Source organism: Macaca thibetana, chromosome 13 (genome assembly GCF_024542745.1).
Source record: "Macaca thibetana thibetana isolate TM-01 chromosome 13, ASM2454274v1, whole genome shotgun sequence".
NCBI classification, from domain to species: Eukaryota; Metazoa; Chordata; class Mammalia; order Primates; family Cercopithecidae; genus Macaca; species Macaca thibetana.
Genome location: NC_065590.1, coordinates 42,869,901 through 42,889,416, shown reverse-complemented (window position 1 = coordinate 42,889,416; position 19,516 = coordinate 42,869,901). Strand labels below are relative to the sequence as shown.

Sequence of the window (19,516 nt, the reverse complement as noted above, 5' to 3'; positions counted from 1 at the left end):
CAGTACCTTGAAAATCCCTAAAATTTTACATTTCTGACCAGAGTTACAGACTGAGTCAGACTAATGTGACATCCACTAGGTTTTTAACAAATTCTTATTTTGCTTCTACTGTTATCTTTGTCCTAATTATGCCACCTGCCTTTACTGGAGTTTACTGTGGAGTATATGACACTAAGTTTAAATTTCTACACATATCTATGAATTTCATGCAGCTTTAAATTCTCAGCAAGGATCTCCTCTATTAATATTTTCACATAGTAATATTTGTCAAAACTCTTGGGTTTTACGTAAGTTAACATGATTATTTTTTCACAACAGAAATTCAAATGAGATCCTAATCAACATATTGCTTCTTCTTTAAAGACCTTGACATAGACATAAAATTGCTGACATTTGGACCTATTAAGTTTGGTGGGTTTTTTGTTGCTGTTTTGTTTTACCTTTCACCGTGGAAAATTTGGTCTATCACCATCACAATGTTTACTGAGCCAACTATCTATAAGGACAAATAGCAAAGCTTCTTATTCATTCCAGCTAAATCAATTAGGCTATTCATACACTTATTGAACATTTGCCAAAGTGCCACCCTTTTTTAGTATCAATAAAAAGCAATCTTGTAATAAAGGTTTATTTTGTTTTGAAAAAAAGCCAGGGTTCTCAAATTCACTGTATTACTGTGCAACTCTTGCTTCCCTTGCCTTCAACATTGTGTGGGCGGAGGAAAGAAACCAAGATATTCAGAACAAAATGTGAAGTCAAGAGAAATTTTTAGACAGCAATAAGTTGTGAAAATAACTTAAACTTACTGTCAGAACAATCTTTTGTACAGAAACATAAATGGAGGCATTTTAATATACCCCTGGCATTCAATAAAAAAATATGAGGCTCAGAATACCATAAACCCAGATATTCTATTTGTTTAAACTAATTGGGCTCTTTTATATATAACTCAAACTGCAATTACAACCATATTCAAACAAGTTTTGTCTAATTCCTCTTAATACCTTTTCAAAAAGAGGACTTTATTTAAAGACAAATTCTTAATAATTCATGAAATATATTATTCCTTTTCTGTGATTATGAAATGTTCTTCAGTACATATTTAGACTATTAAGTTTTCTAAGACCATTCATTTAAAGTTACACTGTATCTTCAAAAGCCCACTTTAAACAAACCATCCTATTATTTATAAAACACACTAAGACTTATGTAAACACCAAACAAATACATACACTGCTGATTCTAGAATATGTATAATAGAATATAGTCTACAATTGCTTGTATTGCTGATCCACATAAAGTCACAGGAATTTCTTAAATGATAGAAGATTAAAGTAACACTTTTTAAGGCAATGCATGTACTATTAAGTTTTCATGCAAATCACTGATTACCTCTCCAGAGACACAACATAATTTTTGTTAGAAATGATTCTCAACTCTAGTATATACTACAAAAAATTATTGTGGTGGCTGCAGTAGAAAGCTTCTCACTTGATGTGTCCCAATAAGCTACGTGACTTTTGATTTTGAAATTTCTAATCCTGTGTCTTTTGAATTCACCATAATTCCAGATTCTTCCCAACTTCCCCCCCGCAATTTAAAGTGACATGGTTATTGCTCTCTCTATCACATATATCAAAAAAAGAATTTCTTTTGAGATAGGGTCTGGCTATATTGCCCGGGCGAGTCTGAAACTCCTGGGTTACTCCCATTTTTGCCACTCGAGTAGCTGGGACTACAGGCACATGCCACTATGCTACGCTCATAATCAGACATTTTTGACAAAAATGAAACTAAATATGTAATAAATACTCAGTAAACAAGTGTTGTTAACGTTATCACTATTCACTTGTAAAAACTTCTAATAATATTTCAAGGCCCATTTGATGTTCTTTTCCCAATCTGAAAGTTTTTCCTTATACCCTAAACTGGGTATAATCTTATTTGAGCTCCCATAGTTTATCTGCAATTCCTTTATGGGCCTTACCCAGTTTTCTACTATAGTTACATATGACCTTGTGCTATCTTCTATTAAAGCTGAACACTCCTCCAAGGGAGAAACTGTCTTGCTCATTTTGCAGCACTTAATATTGAAGAAATAAAGGAAAAGACATTAAAAATAGTTTGCTAAATTAGATCTTATGAAGTCTTCATTTTAATTTGGTGCATAAAAAGGCATAAATATTTCCATAAAATTTATTCAAGAAATTTAGAAGAAAAAAATAAAATTTCCTAGAGACTATAGAATGTTACAGCCTTTGGGGAATAGATGTGCTTATTCCTATACACAGTAATATAACAGAGGAAACAGAAGAAGCTATATAAATGATATTAGAGGCCATAATATATTATTTTTTATTTCATTTAATACTTTGGGTATTAAAAAGGAAGAGTAAAACACAATGGGCAACTTATATTCCTTTTTGGTAAGAACTGGGTTTTCATTTTCAGACTAAAATCAGTTCTAGAAATCAACATGTAAAGACCCTGTTAGTGTCCTTCACAACCCTTTACTCCTCTCTCTCCTTGAGGCCCTGAGTATCTAGGAGAGAATCTTCGTTTTCATGGTTCTTTATGAATTTCTTGGCCCAAAAGCACGGTCTGCTTAAGACATTAACAAACTAGCTATCAACAAATTTCATTACTAAAGCTAACAGGAAAATCAATAATAAGATGTTATATTAAACTTGTTAAAGTAGTGCCAAATTTTAAAATTCTGATACATTCTTAAAGCTCTCAGGGTCAAAAAGTTCTAGTAATTCATATATATATAGATATAGATATATATAGCTTTAAAACAGCAATGTAGAAGGAAATTCATATAAATCCCAAATTAGTACTAAATACTAAATAAGAAGAGAGAAAAACATGAACGTGTCTTTCCTAGTTGAGTGCTACCCCTTAAAATAGAAAAGGCACTATCAAGCATTATGGGCAGCTGTTTCCTGCTGCCCAACAAATATTCCTCCTTTCTCTCATATAATGGTATCTTCATTTCCTTTTTGGAGGAAACCCCTCTTTTATTCTCAGTTTATATATATCTGGAGTTGACTATACCCTCAAACTTGATGGTTGGACATATGGCTCAGTCTCAAAAATCACAGCTTCACAGTCTCCTGGCCACAAGGGAGTGGGCCATTCAGAGCCAATGAAATGCACTGAGACTTTTGCTGGGACTTTTAAGAAAGATGGTCACTCTTTCCAGCTACACGACACTGGGTGGATTTAGGTGCTAAGGGAACTGAAGCTATCTTACGCTCATGTACAGATGGATCAGAAAGCCAACACCAAGAAAGCAGCACTAAGAAATGTACAGAAATTAAGTCTTGATGACATCATGAGAGCCTTGGATGGACCCATTCTTTAAGCCACACCTATCCTGAACCAATGTACACAAATCAATACATTTCCCTTTTCCCTTTCAAGTCTGTTTGAGTTGTTTCTGTCACAATAGAGTGTCTTAACTGACACAACAACTATTTCAAGTATGTTTGTTTCCCCAAAAGTAAATACACTGGGTCACAGAATCCAGTTTCAAAACCAAGGTAAAAACAGACTTTTCTTCATAGATGATTCTGGTTTTTCAAATCTGCCCTCTTCTCAAAGACTATTAGATATTTGTATCTTTTGTCTTTATACTGTCTTAATACAAAGGACATTCTTTTGTCACAAACGAATAAAACATTAACAATGGAAAAAAGAAATTAGTAAGTAATGGGGAATGAGGTGGGGGAGAGAACAAATCATCTATAGAAACTTTAAATAGTAATCAGACGTGCTTTTTATTTTTACTAAAGGCCTAAATGAGTGTCACAGTCTAAAGCTTGTAAAATTAAGCAGATTCAACTATATACAGCATCTAATACAAAGACATCAAAATACTAAAATCAAAGTTTCTATTCAAAAAGCAGCTGATAAAAATTAAAATTCACAGAAAAACTAAAAACAGACAAATCACTACACAATTTCAAAAGAGGTACCAGTTAATCATATTCATAAAAATTCTTGATTTTAAGCACACTATGTAGTTACAACATGATAATGAGCGCCAGTCATTCTGAAAATGTTTAGCAAAAGAAGATTTAACAGACTAAGTAAATCACGACAACTAAAGTCACTATATAGTAATGTAAAATTAGTACTTCCACTTTCTAGGGATTTTGGTGACTGTTAACAAGAAATGGAGAAAAGCAAACATGAAATAAAATAGAATTAAATATATATTCTTATATTTCTCAGATCGTATTAAAGTGAGCTTTTACCTGCATATTTTAGAAATTCTACATTTTAAGTACCACACGTGACTGCTAGAATGAATTTTATTACTCCTATGATCACAATGAGACCATTAATATGGAGGCTGTAAGCAAGAGGATAAGATAAATTATTATTACTTGAGATGAAGTAAAATAGAATGGTTAAGGGAGTTCTGGAGTCAGATTGCCTATGTCCAACTTCTGGCACTATCTTTTAATAGCTGTGAAACTTAGACCAATTTCACTGAGTCTCAGTTTCCTAACCTGTAAGACTAAGATAATAAATAACAGTAACTAACACATATGCAGTGCTTATTATAATAAATGACAGGCATTTCTCAAAGAGCTTTTTAAAAATTATTTAATTCCTAAAAATGTTCTTAGGAGATAAGTTATATTATCATCTATTTCATATAGGAGGAAACTGAGGCTCAGACCAGTTCAGTAAATTGACCATGGTCAAACAACTAGTAAGGGCTGACATCTGGGATTGAAACCTCAGAAATTTTGGTTAATACTTGCAATCATTATACCCTATTACCTTTTAATATAATATTACCTACCTCAAAGGATTGTTATGGGACATTAAACAAATGTCTAGTACACTGTAGTAGGTCAATAAAGGTTTCCTGTTAGAGTTTTTCTGACAGTAAATTCCTACTGAATTACCTGACTATTTCTATTATCAATTATTTAGAAATGATTACTTCAGTACAGAAACTATTTTCTGCTAAAGAGAATTTTTTTGGGAAAGGGACAATGATGGAAATTAATTTCTATTAAGGGTAATAAATCGCTTTGAAGACTTGTATAGTGTGGTATTCTTGAGGCTCCCATAGGTTTGATCCGGGGCATGGAAATGGGAGGTACTTTTGAGGCATCCATGGGGAGAGTTAGAAACAAATATAGAGTTATCCCTTGGTATCTGCAGACTTTTCTCCAATACCCAAATCTGCAGATTTCCAAGACTTTTCTCCAATACCCAAATCTGCAGATGCTCAAATCCCTTGTATAAAATGGCATAGTATTTGCATACATCCTCTGGTATACTTTAAATTATATCTGGATTACTTATAACAGCAGTCCCAATCTTTATGGCACCAGGGACCAGTTTCATGGAAGACAATTTTTCCACCGATGGGGGTTAAGAGTGAGTGGTTGTGGGGGAATGGTTTCAGGATGAAACTGTTCCACCTTAGATCATCAGGCATTAGTTAGATTCTCATAAGGAGCGCCCAACCTAGATCCCTCGCACTTCCCAACAGGGTTCACGCTCCTGTGAGATCTAATGCCCTGCTGATCTAACAGGAGGTGGAGCTCAGGCAGTAATGCTTGCTCATCCACCACTCGACTCCTCTGTGCAGCCTGGTTCCTAATACGCCACAGACAGGTACAGGTCAATGCCCTGGGGATGGGGACCCCTGACTTATAATATCTAATAAAATGTAAGTGCTATGAAAATAGTTGTTATACTGTACTTTTTATTTGTATTATTTTATTGTTATATTGGTATTTTTTATTGTATTTGTTTTCCAAATATTTTTGACCCATGGTTGGTTCAATCCTCAGATGCAGATCCCATGGATATGGAAGGCCAAAGGCAGAAAAGACAGGATCCTAATCGGCATGTAGTGATTGAAACAGTAATCTCTCTCCTTTTTGCTTTTTTTTTTTTTACATTGAGACGGAGTCTCACTCCATTACCCAGACTGGAGTGCAGTGGTACCATCTCGGCTCACTGCAACCTCCACCTCCTGGGTTCAAGTAATTCTCTTGCCTCAGCCTCCCGAGTAGCTGGGATTACAGGCACACACCATCACGCTCAACTAATGTTTGTATTTTTAGTAGAGACGGGGTTTCACCCATGTTGGCCAGGCTGGTCTCAAACTTCTGACCTCAAATAATCCACCCACCTCGGCCTCCCAAAGTGCTGGGATTACAGGCGTGAGCCACTGTGCCCAGGCAGAAACAGTAATCTCTACCAGTATTGAAGGAGGCAGAACAGATATGGAAAGAAAACAGAGGTCTTTTTCACTATGGCAAGTTTGAAGAATTTTAGTTAATATGTCTAATAAGCAGTTGAAAATTTAAGTTGGCACACAGAGAAAGGTCCTGAATTGGCGACAGATCTTTCCCACTCTTTTTTGTCTTTCTACTAGAACAAGTCAGGATGCCAGTAGGAATAAAAAAAAAAATAGCTTCCAATTCTTGAGTACCTACTTTATGCTTGACATTGTGCTGATAACTTTATATATTATCTCTATTCCTTTCAACAACCTTACCAGGAAGACACAGGTTGAGCATCCCTAATCTAAAAATCTGAAATCCAAAATGCTACAACACCTGAAACAATTTTTAAGTGCTAACACGATTCTCAAAGGAAATGCTCTTCCAAGTATAATGCAAATATTCCATAATCTGAAAAAATCTGAAATCCAAAACACTTTTTTGCCCCAAGCATTTTGGATAAGGAATTTAGTAAGTCCTGGCGAGGCTTGTACTCAGAACTTTGAGATTAAGTAAACTGAGTCAACTGTCCAAAGCAACAGAGCTACCAATTAGTGGGGGAGGCATCTGAATAAAGTTTTCTTCTTATTAAAGCCTCTTTCTATTATACTACCTTAGCTTTAACTTGAATGACCACCTACGTCAAGTTCATTCTGGAAAGGGAAAAACAACAAAACTAATGGAGCTCTCAGACTGAGAAAATAGGGAATGAGTCTAGGAATATGTGGCTTCAAAAAGTACAAGTTTAATAGTGATACAAAAGAGCTGGAGAAAAAGAAGTGGACTTATAATTTAAAGACCCTTTAAACCCGAAGGAGCCTTGGAAATGGCCTAGTACTTTTATAAGTGTGGTCCATGGCCTATAGCAGTAGCACACCCAGAAGCCTGCTAAAAATGAAGAATCTCAAGCCCCAGTCATACTTACTGAATTAGCATATGCATTATAATATGATCCTTAGGTAATTTATACAATATATTAATGAAAAACACTGGCCTGATACCATTACAATAGATGAAGACACTAACCAGGTTAAAAAAACAGTTTGCAAAGCTAGAACTCAGGCCTCTTTATTTCTCAGTCTAGGATTCCTATGTCTTCATTATGTGCCCTCCAGACAAATACATCACTTCAAATTTCACTAACCTGAGGTCTGTGCCACAAACATTTAGAACTTAAAATGAGTTTCCATCAAATTAGCACTAAAAATTTTTATTTGTTACCATTTCATTTGGAATTTTAAGTACCCTCATGAGTTTTCTTCAATCATTTGTTTTTAACATCACTAAATGAAACATAAACATGCTATCCCTGACTACAAAGAATTCTTAAGCTCAAACAGTAAGTTTCACTTCACTGAACACTCAATGTGAAAAGAGAGTATAGAAGACAGAGACTTTCCATAGGCAAATTATTTAAAGTCATGGAATCCTGGAGCTGGAAGAGACCCGATACAACTGAGATGATAAAGAGATTTCATCAGAATGGCAATTATATATATAGTTTCTGACAGTGCTGTATCAAAAAGTTATCTGAAGCTGGTTTGGGATACAGATACAGATACAGCTAGCAGCTGTATCTGCCATGGGTTGGTTCCAAAGCGGGTGTGAGTTCTGGAGTTACTGACCTTGTAAAGATAAGGAAACTCAGGCTCAAAGAGGTTAAATGAAATATATAAAGTCACATATTGAGAAGATGAACCAGAACTCCAGGTCCCCTAACTTCTGATACAGCGGTTTTTATCCTGTATCATATTGCCTGTCCTATTTATTCAATAAAGAATATAAAATCCTTTTCATGTAATAGATAATAAAAACCAAACCAATTAGAAATGAACAGCGAATAAACACCTCAGATGGTTTTATAGGCATTATAGGATTTACAATCCTATAATAAGGACATACATGGAAGTACATTAAAAGATTTAAAATGAAGCCCACAACCTATAGATTGTATCATTGTGATCAATGAATGATCTCTGACTCAGACTGCTGACATTCTCCCTTCATGGAGAGTTTTTCCATATGACAATTCTTCTTTAGAGTTTATCCATGATGACTCAGGGTACCTAGATGGTACGAAGGAGCCTTCAATTTAAGGAGTAGGAGGAAAATGAGGGGGCCTACTGAATCATTAGCAGCCTACTCAGTTCTGAAACTCAGCAAATCCTTTTGGAAGCCATTTTAAAGTCAGCTTTAGGAGACAAATTCTGGCTAAAGCCTTAAAAGACTAGTCCTTAAGAGCTGAACTATATGCAAATAAATAACGTTATTTCTAAAAGAGACACAACCAAAAGGCTTTAGCAAAATCTGATCTTCTTTTTGTTGAATAAATGTCAGTGATGAATTTTTTAAAATGTCTGCTCTCAATGAAGTTACAGATCTGCTCAATGTTAGACAGTTTAAGAGCCCCTGCTCAAAATTCATCCTAGTTCCTTTGAGGAACAGACAGGGCTAGTTCAGAGACTGAATCATCCTATTTTAAATGAAAATAACAGTAAAGCAGTAAGTATATTTAAAAAGCTTTTTGATACATAAGGTATGTCTATAGGACTAGTTTCTAATTAGAAGCAGCCACTACTTTACAAAAGATACATATTTAACACATTTTCTCATGAATGATGAACTTAACTAGTTTTGTAATTTGGATGTTTTGATCCTTTAATGGTGAATTTAAAGAATGACAGTGAGAAACAATTCAAAGAAAAATCCATCATGTTAATTGTAGTCTAAAATTAAAGCCAATCAGCTTTTAGTGCTTCCAGTACATGCAGTTCATTAAATCTGAAATAAACCCAGAGGAACATGAAGTACTATGGATAGTATCTGCCAAGAACCAGAAATTCAACATTAAGGTTTTGAAGAATCAACAAAGCACTTTCAATTGTTTTCACTTATTGTTAAAAAATAAAATTAAACTGTGCCTTCTAAAGACTAAGCCAAATGATATGTTGAACACTACAATGAGTTACTAGAAAAATATCAGGGCCAGTCACTTCATACTTCATTCTTGTGGAAGGAAGAAGTTATAACCTTCTTTACCACATTACTTATCTTTTTATCTTTTCCTCTTGACTGTCAAATAGAAGCTCAACAGAAGTACAGTCTCCCTCTAAGGTCATATATGATTATTATTACAGTAATGATGAAGTCTCCAATTGTTTGACATTTTTGGAAAAGACAACAAACATCAAGAGCTGAAAATAGCTTTTGAAATTCCACTATTACTATCAAACTTTGCTAATTTAGGTATGTAGGTTCTGGATGGATGCAGGATTAACTCAATGAGTATGAGTTTAAACTCACTGTTTCCTACTGTTTCCTACATTACTGAGTTTAAAAAGTATTGCATCCTACAGTTCACGTAGTTATCTCTTAGTGTCTGATGAGAGATCTTCACAACGGCACACAACAGAAATAGACAAGGAAAGTTTAAAAAGATTAAATATGGCACAAATAGGAAAAGTATTGTACTTGCCATCCACAGGTTTCTACTTTATACCCCTAATTCATTCCAAGTCTACTTTGTAAGTATAAAAATGGTAGACAAACATCGAAAACGCTGTTGAAGAGCAATAGGCATGACTAAAGCTGGCAAAGGATGATAAAGAGAGCTATTGGCAGAGTAATGAATAGATGAAAGTGAGACAGGCAGGAAATGAGAAGTATCTTGCAATGCACAAGCTGAGAATAACAACCTTGAACCTGTTGCTGTAAAAATCTACAAAGCTTAAATAATAGACTGAATTTTCAAATAATTTCTCAATTATTATTACTCATTACTATTTCCAAAATTAAGTATAGATTTTATCATGGTCATAAGGTTTAAGTCAACATGAAATGTAAGATGTCCTTTAGCAAAGCAACTTCTCTTCAAATGAAAGTTGTATTATTACTTCTATTCTCTACTTACACATTTGAGCCTTAGCTCATTAGGTCACAGACACTTAAGCACATCCAACTTAAGAGAATTATCCATAGTCATATTTATTGTTTTGTGAGATCCAATTTTTTCCTTTCCTTCCTTCTCTTCCTGACTTCCCTCTCTTTCTCTTCCATCATAAGTTACTCATTTATTCCACAAAAATGGAAATGAAAAACAGATTCATGATCCTACCAGTAAATCAACAGCCTGAATGAAAGCTATTTCTAAAATAAGTCACACTTCAGTATGGTCATCATCACAGAACTTCAAAGATCGTTATGAAAAACCACTCCCACTTGTTTTTTTTTTTTTAGATTAATCAAAGGTTTTAAAGGACTTTCAGAGTTAATGGAAAGCCCAGGAATTAAATATGGGCTCAGTTGTTCCATGTTAACAGACTAGTGTTTAAAATACATTAAATAATCTAGTCCAGCAGCTCAGTCCTGATAGTATGTGCAGTATACAGTAAGAGAGTCTGGCTGTCTATCTATACATACACATGCATATATACATCTACATACACTACAGGGACAAAAACTCTGAGTGAATTAAAGAACCAGATTCCTAACAATTTACTGAAAAATGTTTAAAATAGGCAGTTTTGTTAAAGTATTCCTTACACAGTTATATACTTATATTCTTAGTGGTCACTATGTAATTTACTACATGGTAAAAGTTCATAAATTCTACTTCATGGCATTAAATTTTAAATATAATTGGTTAAAAATACAAATGAGGCTGGGCGCAGTGGCTCACGCCTGTAATTCCAGCACTCTGGGAGGCCGAGGCGGTGGATCACGAGGTCAGGAGATCGAGCCCAACCTGGCCAACATGGTGAAACCCCGTCTCTACTAAAATACAAAAAATTAGCTGGGCGTAGTGGTGCGCGCCTATAATTCCAGCTACTTGGTAGGCTGAGGCAGGGGAATCACTTGAACTCAGGAGGTGGAGGTTGCAGTGAGCCGAGATTGCGCCACTGCACTCTAGCCTGGTGACAGAGCAAGACTCTGTCTCAAAAACAAAACAAAACAAAACAAAACAAAACAAATGAAAACGTTGTGCTCCCCCACCACTGGACATAAATAACAAGAAAAAGAATGGCTTTCTTGACTCAGTATTATCAGGAGAGTAAAAATCACTGAAATGTTTAGTTTCTCAGGTTGGAAAAACTGTACCTCTAAAGAACGAACTAGTATGGTAATTGTTCAAAGCAGTAATCCTACATGTATATTGTCCTGAGAGTAGATTTTTACAATCCATATTTATTGAGGTTTTTGGGGGCATTTAAACATTTAAATGAGATCCAATTTTTTCTATGCCTTTATTAATAAAGATTAAAAACAGTTCTTTAAGGTAAATCAGAATGTTTTCAAAACAACTACTAATCTGAGAAATGAAGCATGAATATAAGAAGACTTAAGAGCCAGATTCATCTCTTAACACTAACATGTGTTAGTCTTTTAGTTTCCCAAGTATATGCCATAGCGACAAGAGTTAAACAGTTTCACTGCGTTTTAAATACCATCCCTTTAGTCTTGAATGCAGAAATGAAACTTACCTGAAATGACTGTTTTGAATACTTAGTATTAAGAATGGTATATGATCTTGTATGTGTGTATATGTGTGTGTGTGTGCATTTTGTGAGACCTTAAATATCCAAATGAATATGGTGCCTTCCATACTAGTCATTCTCAGAAGTTATATACCCTTATTTCAAATGATGCTACAATTGTCCACAACATTATTAAAATTCCTTTTTGGTCTACGGGTGATTCTGACTTTTACAAACAATAACTGCCTTCTCAGACTGGATCTGATTTTTAGAAAGAGCCTCAAGTTACTTTCCATTTTCTTTCTGTCAAGATCCTCTGTGAGTCATTATCTGATAAATAACATGAAATATCACACGGCCAATCACCCCATTTTTCCTTAAAAACAAGGAGCAAATACAAAGTAATGAGCTATTTTCACGTGTGGCTCTTAAGCTGGCTTAGAAAACAACAACAAAAATTTCTAAAAGTCTTGAGTAATGCTAGTATTGTTAAGTGTACGGCTTCCACAGTGACTATTCTAAAGTAGAAGACTTATTTTAGATAAGTGTATAAAATATTTTTACTTTAAAGCAAGATGGACAACCAGCCCTACACAATGTAAGTCTTCTCTACCCTTCCTTTCCCATGCTGATGCTGATTTTATGTATTCATGCTCACCCTGATCTAGTGATCTAGTTACACTAGTTTTTTGTTGTTGTTGTTGTTGTTGTTGTTTGAGACGGAGTCTCGCTCATCGCCCAGGCTGGAGTGCAGTGGTGCGATCTCGGCTCACTGCAAGCTCTGCCTCCCGGGTTCATGCCATTCTCCTGCCTCAGCCTCCAGAGTAGCTGGGACTACAGGTGCCCGCCACCACGCCCGGCTAATTTTTTGTATTTTTGGTAGAGATGGGGTTTCACTGTGTTAGCCAGGATGGTCTGGATCTCCTAACCTCGTGATCCACCTGCCTCGGCCTCCCAAAGTGCTGGGATTACAGGCATGAGCCACTGCGCCCGGCCGTTTTTTTTAAGACAGGATCTGGTTATGTTGCTCAGGCTGGTCTGGAACTCCTGGGCTCAAGTGATCCTCCCACCTCAGCCTCTAGAGTAGCTGGGACTACAGGTGCAAGTCACTATGCCTGGCTCACCCTTGTCTTCTTGTAGTTTCTTGCAGTTGTAGGCATGCTGCCATCTCAGGGCTACTGTACTTACTATTCCCTCTGTGTATAATGTCCTGCTCCAAAAAGTGACGTGCAAGGCTTGCTCTGCTACCTCCTTCAGGTCATTATTCACTTTCTCAACTATTTATCATCTTCTCAATGAAGTCTTTTCTGACTACCCTTTAAAACTGCATCTTGGTCGGGCATGGTGGCTCACGCCTGTAATCCCAGCACTTTGGGAGGCCGAGGTGGGTGATCAGCTGAGGTCAGGAGTTTGAGACCAGTCTGGTCAACATGGTGAAACCCTGTCTCTACTAAAAATACGAAACTCTGCTGGGTGTGGTGGCGTACGCCTGTAATCCCAGCTACTCAGGAGGCTGAGGTAGGAGAATCACTTGAACCCAGGAAACGGAGGTAGAAGTGAGCTGTAATCACACCACTGCACTCCAGCCTGGGTGACAAGAGCAAAACTCCCATCTCAGAAACAAAAAACAAAAAACTGCATCCCCCTCCCAACCACATACTCAAATCCCATTTATTCTCCCTTCCCCTTCCCTGCTTTATTTTCGTTTGTGTGTAAAACTGTTTATTAGGGGAAATTTCAAACATACACAAAACTAAAGAGGAAGTAAGAAACCTCATGTATCCATAGAGCATCTACCTTCAGCAATTTTCAATATATGGCCAATCTTGTTTCATCTACGTTCCTCTCCCTTTCAATATTTTGAAGTAAAAACCCACACATCACATTTTAAGTTGTAAACACTTTATTATATATCTCTAAAACAACACTTAAAAAAAAATACATTCTCACACCTGAAAAACTGGACAAATCCTTTTCATTAAATATCCAGAGTCTAAATCTCCCCAATTTTGAATAAACGTCTTTTTACAGTTAGTTTGCTCAAAGCGGGATATAACTAAGGTTCATACATTGCATTTGGTGGATAAGCCTCTTAAGTCTCTTTTAATCTTATAGTTCTCCCTCCCTCTCTTATTTCTTGCTATTAACTTTTTGAAGAAACCAGATCATTTTTCTTTTATTTTTTTAATTTTTATTTTTTTGAGGCAGGGTCTCGCTCTGTTGCCTAGGCTGGAGTGCAGTGGTGCAATCATGGTTCAAGGCAGCCTCAACCTCCCAGGTTTAAGTGATCTTCCCACCTCAGCTTCCTGAGTAGTTGGGACAGTGTACAGTTCATTTTTTAAAAAATTTCTTTGTAGAGACAGGGTCTCACCATGTTGCCCAGGCTGATCTTGAACTCCTGGACAAGAGGCATCTTCCCACCTCAGCCTCTCAAAGTGCTAGGATTACAGGTGTGACCCACTGCGTCCAGCCATTTTTCTTAAAATGCAATGTATTTTACTTATTTTATGGTTTGTGTCTTGTTATTAGAATGTAAACACCATGAAGGCAGAGATTTTAGTCTGTGAGGTATCAGCATCTAGACCTGTGACATGTAAAAGGCATCAATAAATATTGAATGTATTTGGCATCCATGCCAAAAGTCCACTGCTCACCAACAGCAGAAATTGCTAATCACAGTAGTCTTTTCTCTTAAGTTTGAATAAGGACTCCCAGTTTTCTAAACATGGCACTCTAGGCAGCCACCACTAAACAATCAGATTTGGTACCCCAAATGAAATTTATTTGCTGTACCTGCTTTACCCTCTTCAAAAGTGTACTGTCTCTAAAACAGATTTCATTGCACCTTGTATGTTGAAATTTTAGCATGATAAATTACTGTGTTTCTTGTCAACTACATTTAAACATTTCTTAGCTTATTTTAGACAGTTTAGGGGAAAAAGAAAACTGCAGCCAAAAAAAAATAGAAAAAGAAACTGTAGAAGATGGTGGGAAACCGGGGGTATTACATATTTTTAGAATTAGCAACATCCCAAGAGACTCATAAAATAAAAATTAGCAACAAATTTTCTGAAAAGGAAGTAAATTACATGTGTGTTGAATTAATTTTTTAAAAAACTACATGAACAGTCAAGATTAACTGGAGGATGAAGACAGATGTCAGGATTTTCCCATTTACAGGCATCAGCAATACATTCTATTTTTCTGCAACTGGTATTTTGAGGTGTAAACGTATTACAGGGGTGATACTAGAGTACTATATAGAACCTCAATTCTCTGAAGTGGAGTTTATGTGGGAAAAAGAATCTAAAACATCTGGTACAACATTCTGAAAAAATTGTCAATTCTTTATAGAGTCATTTACAATTCATTTCTGTTAAACTACCAGATGAAGCTCTCTTTCTCTAGGCTTATTTCTGAAGGTAACTATGCTAATTGAAAGACTCCAATCAGATGTTTATGTTTTGATTACTTTTTTCTATAAAAAAAGAAAAAAATTAGAAATTTCCTGACATCCATTCAAGAAACACTGTGCTTTCTCTTTATTACCTGTAAATTCATTAAACAACAAAAAGTATTTAGGACCTACTAAACATAGTATGTTAGGCAGTTATTTTCAACCTTTGAAGGAAAAATAGAAGTGATCTATTCAAGACAATTTGGAAAAAAAAAAAAAAAAAGCTAGTGGCAGAACTTGAAATCATATCCAGATATTTCAATGACCAATATTTCTTGTCTTGAGGTTCCCACACATTAGTCTAGGGGAATATTCTATGGCACAGGTCACACTTAAACTAAGAAAATATAATAAGCACTCCCCTCCCCCACTACCACAAGTGTAAAAAAAACTCCAAGAACCCAAATCCCTTGAAAGAATGACTTCTATTTACTTTGCTTGTGTAATATATTCAGAGGGAATCTGGAAAAGATGGCTAGAAATCTATAAACAGAAAGTGCTAAGTGGAATTCACTGTTTATAGACTTCAACTAGAATTTTGTCCCTTATATATGAATGCTGCCAGGAAACTTTATATTGTATTATTTAAAAACATCTTCATCAGGTTTTCTTCACTTTGTTGATTTTCTTCCTTTTTCCACTGGCTTTTAAATCTGCTTTACTCTCCTCAAAGACATAAATGTAACTTTTAGAATAACAGGACTTTTTTTCCCCCAAAAGGAGCACCTAAAGCCACCTCAGTGCCATCATTATATTAGTCATTATGAAATTTTAATATATACAGTTAAATATATTTGTATAATAAAATCATCCATAAAAGCCTTTCTAATCTAATAAATACTAGGATAGGTCTACATTGGTGTATTATGGTAAAATGTACACGTATATGTTAGTTTTCAATTCTAAGTCTTTGGCTTAAAATCTTTATCAGCTGTAGAAGCTTCTGCCTAAAAATATTAGTTGTCCACGAAGCATAATGACTATCTATAGTCCTTATCACCTGACCTACTAGAAAACCATAACGAATCATATTCTGAAATGATAGAACTCTTAAAATACAAAAGTGACATTCTGACAACCCAGAAGAGTCTGAAGCTAAATCAAACGGAAACATCCTTTGGCTTCCTCTTTGAAACTTGCCTCAATGGCATTTGGCAGTACTAGACTAGCTTCCTACCCCGTACTTTTCAGTCATTTCCTTTAAGGGGTCTCAAAGAAATTATAAAACCTGCAAAGCCAGACTTCGCCAGTCAACACTAACTTCTGCCTGCGGACTCCAGTGACTGAGCCAAGACAGTGTTAGTAGCTTCCTTAAAGTACAAATGTCCCCGGTAAATCTGGCTTGAAAATACCACAGAAAAAGTTCAACATAACCAACTGCAAGAACATTTAAATGTCAATCTTAAGGAAAGGATGGATTCTCTCCCCCTACAAACTCCACTGAGGCAAATTTCCAGCTTGCTTTTTAGAAGTAAATAAATACCACTACTACTACATTACAGCACTTCTACCATGCCAATAAAAAGCTAGGTGATAGTTTCCTCTTTAAAACCTGTAAATTCACTAGATGAGACATTATAACCACTTCACTACATGCAACTTTCCATACATATAATTGTTCTACTTTCCAATTATTTATGTTAAACTCAAGATCTCTTTTAACATACTATAGAAAGGGAACAGGTTAGAAGGCTCTGGAAAAATAAAATAAAATAACGAACATCTCACTTTCATTTTCTGATGCAACCACCAAAATCTAAAATGTAAGGACAACCACACAATACAAAATTAAATGTAAGAGAATTTAGAGTAAGTGAAACTATTCACTGTTACTACAGTTCTGATCATTATTTACCTGAGGAAAGAGCTAGTAGAAGTGATGCTTGATTTAAATTTTTGGTACTTTCCAGTTTGGTACCGAAGAAATAAAAACTCACAAAATAAATAAGGTCCTCAGAGTTAAAGATTTTTATCCAGAACAGGTTGTTGATATAAATAAAGGAATTCATATGCTGTATTTGTACAGTAAGAACAATGTTTTGAGACATGTAAATCTGATCACTCAGAAAATATTTTCTGTTGGCTATAAAGAAGATGCATCGTAAACTGAAACAGAACTGAACAAAGTGAACCTTTTCCACAACTAAAAAATTTTAAATTCACCCTAATAAGCAAACTGAATAAAAAATTCATTTCTCCTTAAGTGTGAGAGTAATACATATTCAACACAGTAAAGGACAATGCGATTTCTGAAACAAAAGATTATGTGCAAAGAAAACAAAGTAACATTTTGCAGAGTAAGAAAAAGTAGAGCCTGTGAACCGAAACAGATGACCTTTTCTTATCTATAAAGTATAAAGCTTCAGTTTTTAGCACAACCAGCATCTTACGAATAAAGTTCTCAATAATATTTGTTGATATACTGTTTGATGACTAAACGACAGGAATATTGTTGGTGCTGTTAAAATCAAGGCACATTTCCTTCTGTGTAGTGATTAAAATCTGTTAAATGTACATTTTTTAAAAACCTATGCCCTCTGTGCCATTCTTGCTCTCTTGCCTCTAAGAGACCTACACGTACAAAAATAAAAGTAGATGGTGACGTGACTTTATGATTTACATTAATTTCCCTACTCGAAGCATTTCTCAGTAACTCTTTAAAGGTTTTAAGATTCAAACACTATGTAAGAAGAATTATGGTTTGAACTACGTAACAATTACCTAGACATCTTTTGGACTTCAGCTAACCTGTAAGTAAAATGAGCATCTTTAACTTTTCCACGGGGCATTTGAGAACGGGTTCTTCCTCATAAACTCTTTCATATCCTCAAATACCAGGCGCGGTAAAAGATCAAGCGTATCCATCAGAGAGCTTTTCACGACCTCAGTTTACCCACTTAGGGAAACGGGCGTATTGTTTCCTAGGGGACCCAGGGGTGAAATTAATTAGCGTGTTTAAAATGCTCTGAGATCCGAAGATGAAAGGAAATGTGAAAGACGCGCGGAGATGATGACAACAATCATAACAATAAAAAGAATGACTAACTTGGAAGTCTGCGTTATGTAAGGGAGGAAAAGAAGTTATCAGATCCGCACAAACAAAAGGGAAACCCACCGCCCCTTTTGTTTCTCCCATTTCCCTCTCCTACCCGCCACCCGCAGAGCACCCCTCTCGCAGCCTGAGCGCGCGGCCAGCCAGGCGCGGGGCTCGGAGTTGGCCGCCGCGCGCCCGGCTCCCGGGCGGAGGGGGAGGCCGCACAGGGCCGGTTCCTGACAAAGGCGCTTCCTCCTGCCAGGGCGCGGGATGGAGGCGCCGCAAACTCCGCTCCCCGCCGCCGCGGGGGCGCGCAGCGGGCGGGGAGAGCTGGCTGGCTGGCCGCCGGAGAAGCCGCCGAGGAAGTTGCGCGCCCGCCCTCCCCGCGCCCCTCGGCGGCCCCGCCGCCATCCATCCAGCGGCGCCCCGCGGCCACACTTACCGGACAATTGCTGGTGGCCGGGATCCCAGCGCGGCCCCTGAGACCCGAGGCGAGAGGGTGAAGTGTTGTGCGCGGGGATCACGAGCAGACAGCCCGCCGTTCCGCCGCTGCCCTCCGCGCCAGCCAGCCGAGCCCAGCGAGGGGAAGTTGACCACGAAGTCGAGCGCTGAGGAGCCGCGGAAGCAGGGAGAGGCGTTGGGGCTGCTTTGTGGTGCACTCCCGGAGGGCTGGGGACCAATTCGACCGCGCCGCGGGGCTGGCGCTGCTGCTGCTACTGCTGCTGCTGGTGGAGGCGGCGGCGGCGGCGCCCCCCGACGGTCCCTCCACCTCACACCGCCTCTGGTTCACTGACATACACTCCCAGGGAGGGGAGGGGTCTAACCGGAGGGCGGGGCCTGAGGGAGGGGACGAGGCAGGGCCACAGCGGAAGGCGGTGTCGTCGCGCCGAGAACGCTCTTGGGAATTGTAGTTCTCTGGCTGAAGAAAAAAGGGATTCATTGTTGTCCAGCACCCGACCAGGCTCGCTCTGCACTGAGCATGCTCGAGGACGAGGTTTGGGCCGCCCCCTCCCACCGTTACCATGGTCACCGACACACTTAGCGAACGTGTTCAGTGCAGATGTTGGCTGAACAAGGGCGGTCTTGTATTCTGGTGTTGTTGGGGATCCACCCCTTAGCCGGTCCTTCCTACTTCGCTCCACCCCGAACTCCTAGCCTCACCAGTCATAAGTGTCCAGTGAGATCTGACTTCCTCCCGATATTTCAGTCTTCCCTGCTGCCTAATTTATCTTCCACAAACCCTAAATCACGAATACCACTGTCCCTCATTTCCCTCAATTGAATCTTC

General features: G+C 37.5%; 1 protein-coding gene across 2 annotated transcripts in view; it reads right to left on the bottom strand.

The window, feature by feature from the left end:
* PELI1 (pellino E3 ubiquitin protein ligase 1) overlaps positions 1-19,047 on the bottom strand; it is a 65,625-nt gene extending 46,578 nt beyond the window's left edge. Inside the window, exon 1 of one of the 2 annotated variants that reach the window (XM_050754822.1) lies at positions 18,671-19,047. The gene's annotated coding sequence lies outside the window, so the exon portion shown is untranslated. The remainder of the gene's footprint in view (positions 1-18,670) is intronic. The other variant, XM_050754821.1, reaches the window with a different exon arrangement.
* Between the last annotated feature and the right edge of the window lie 469 nt (positions 19,048-19,516).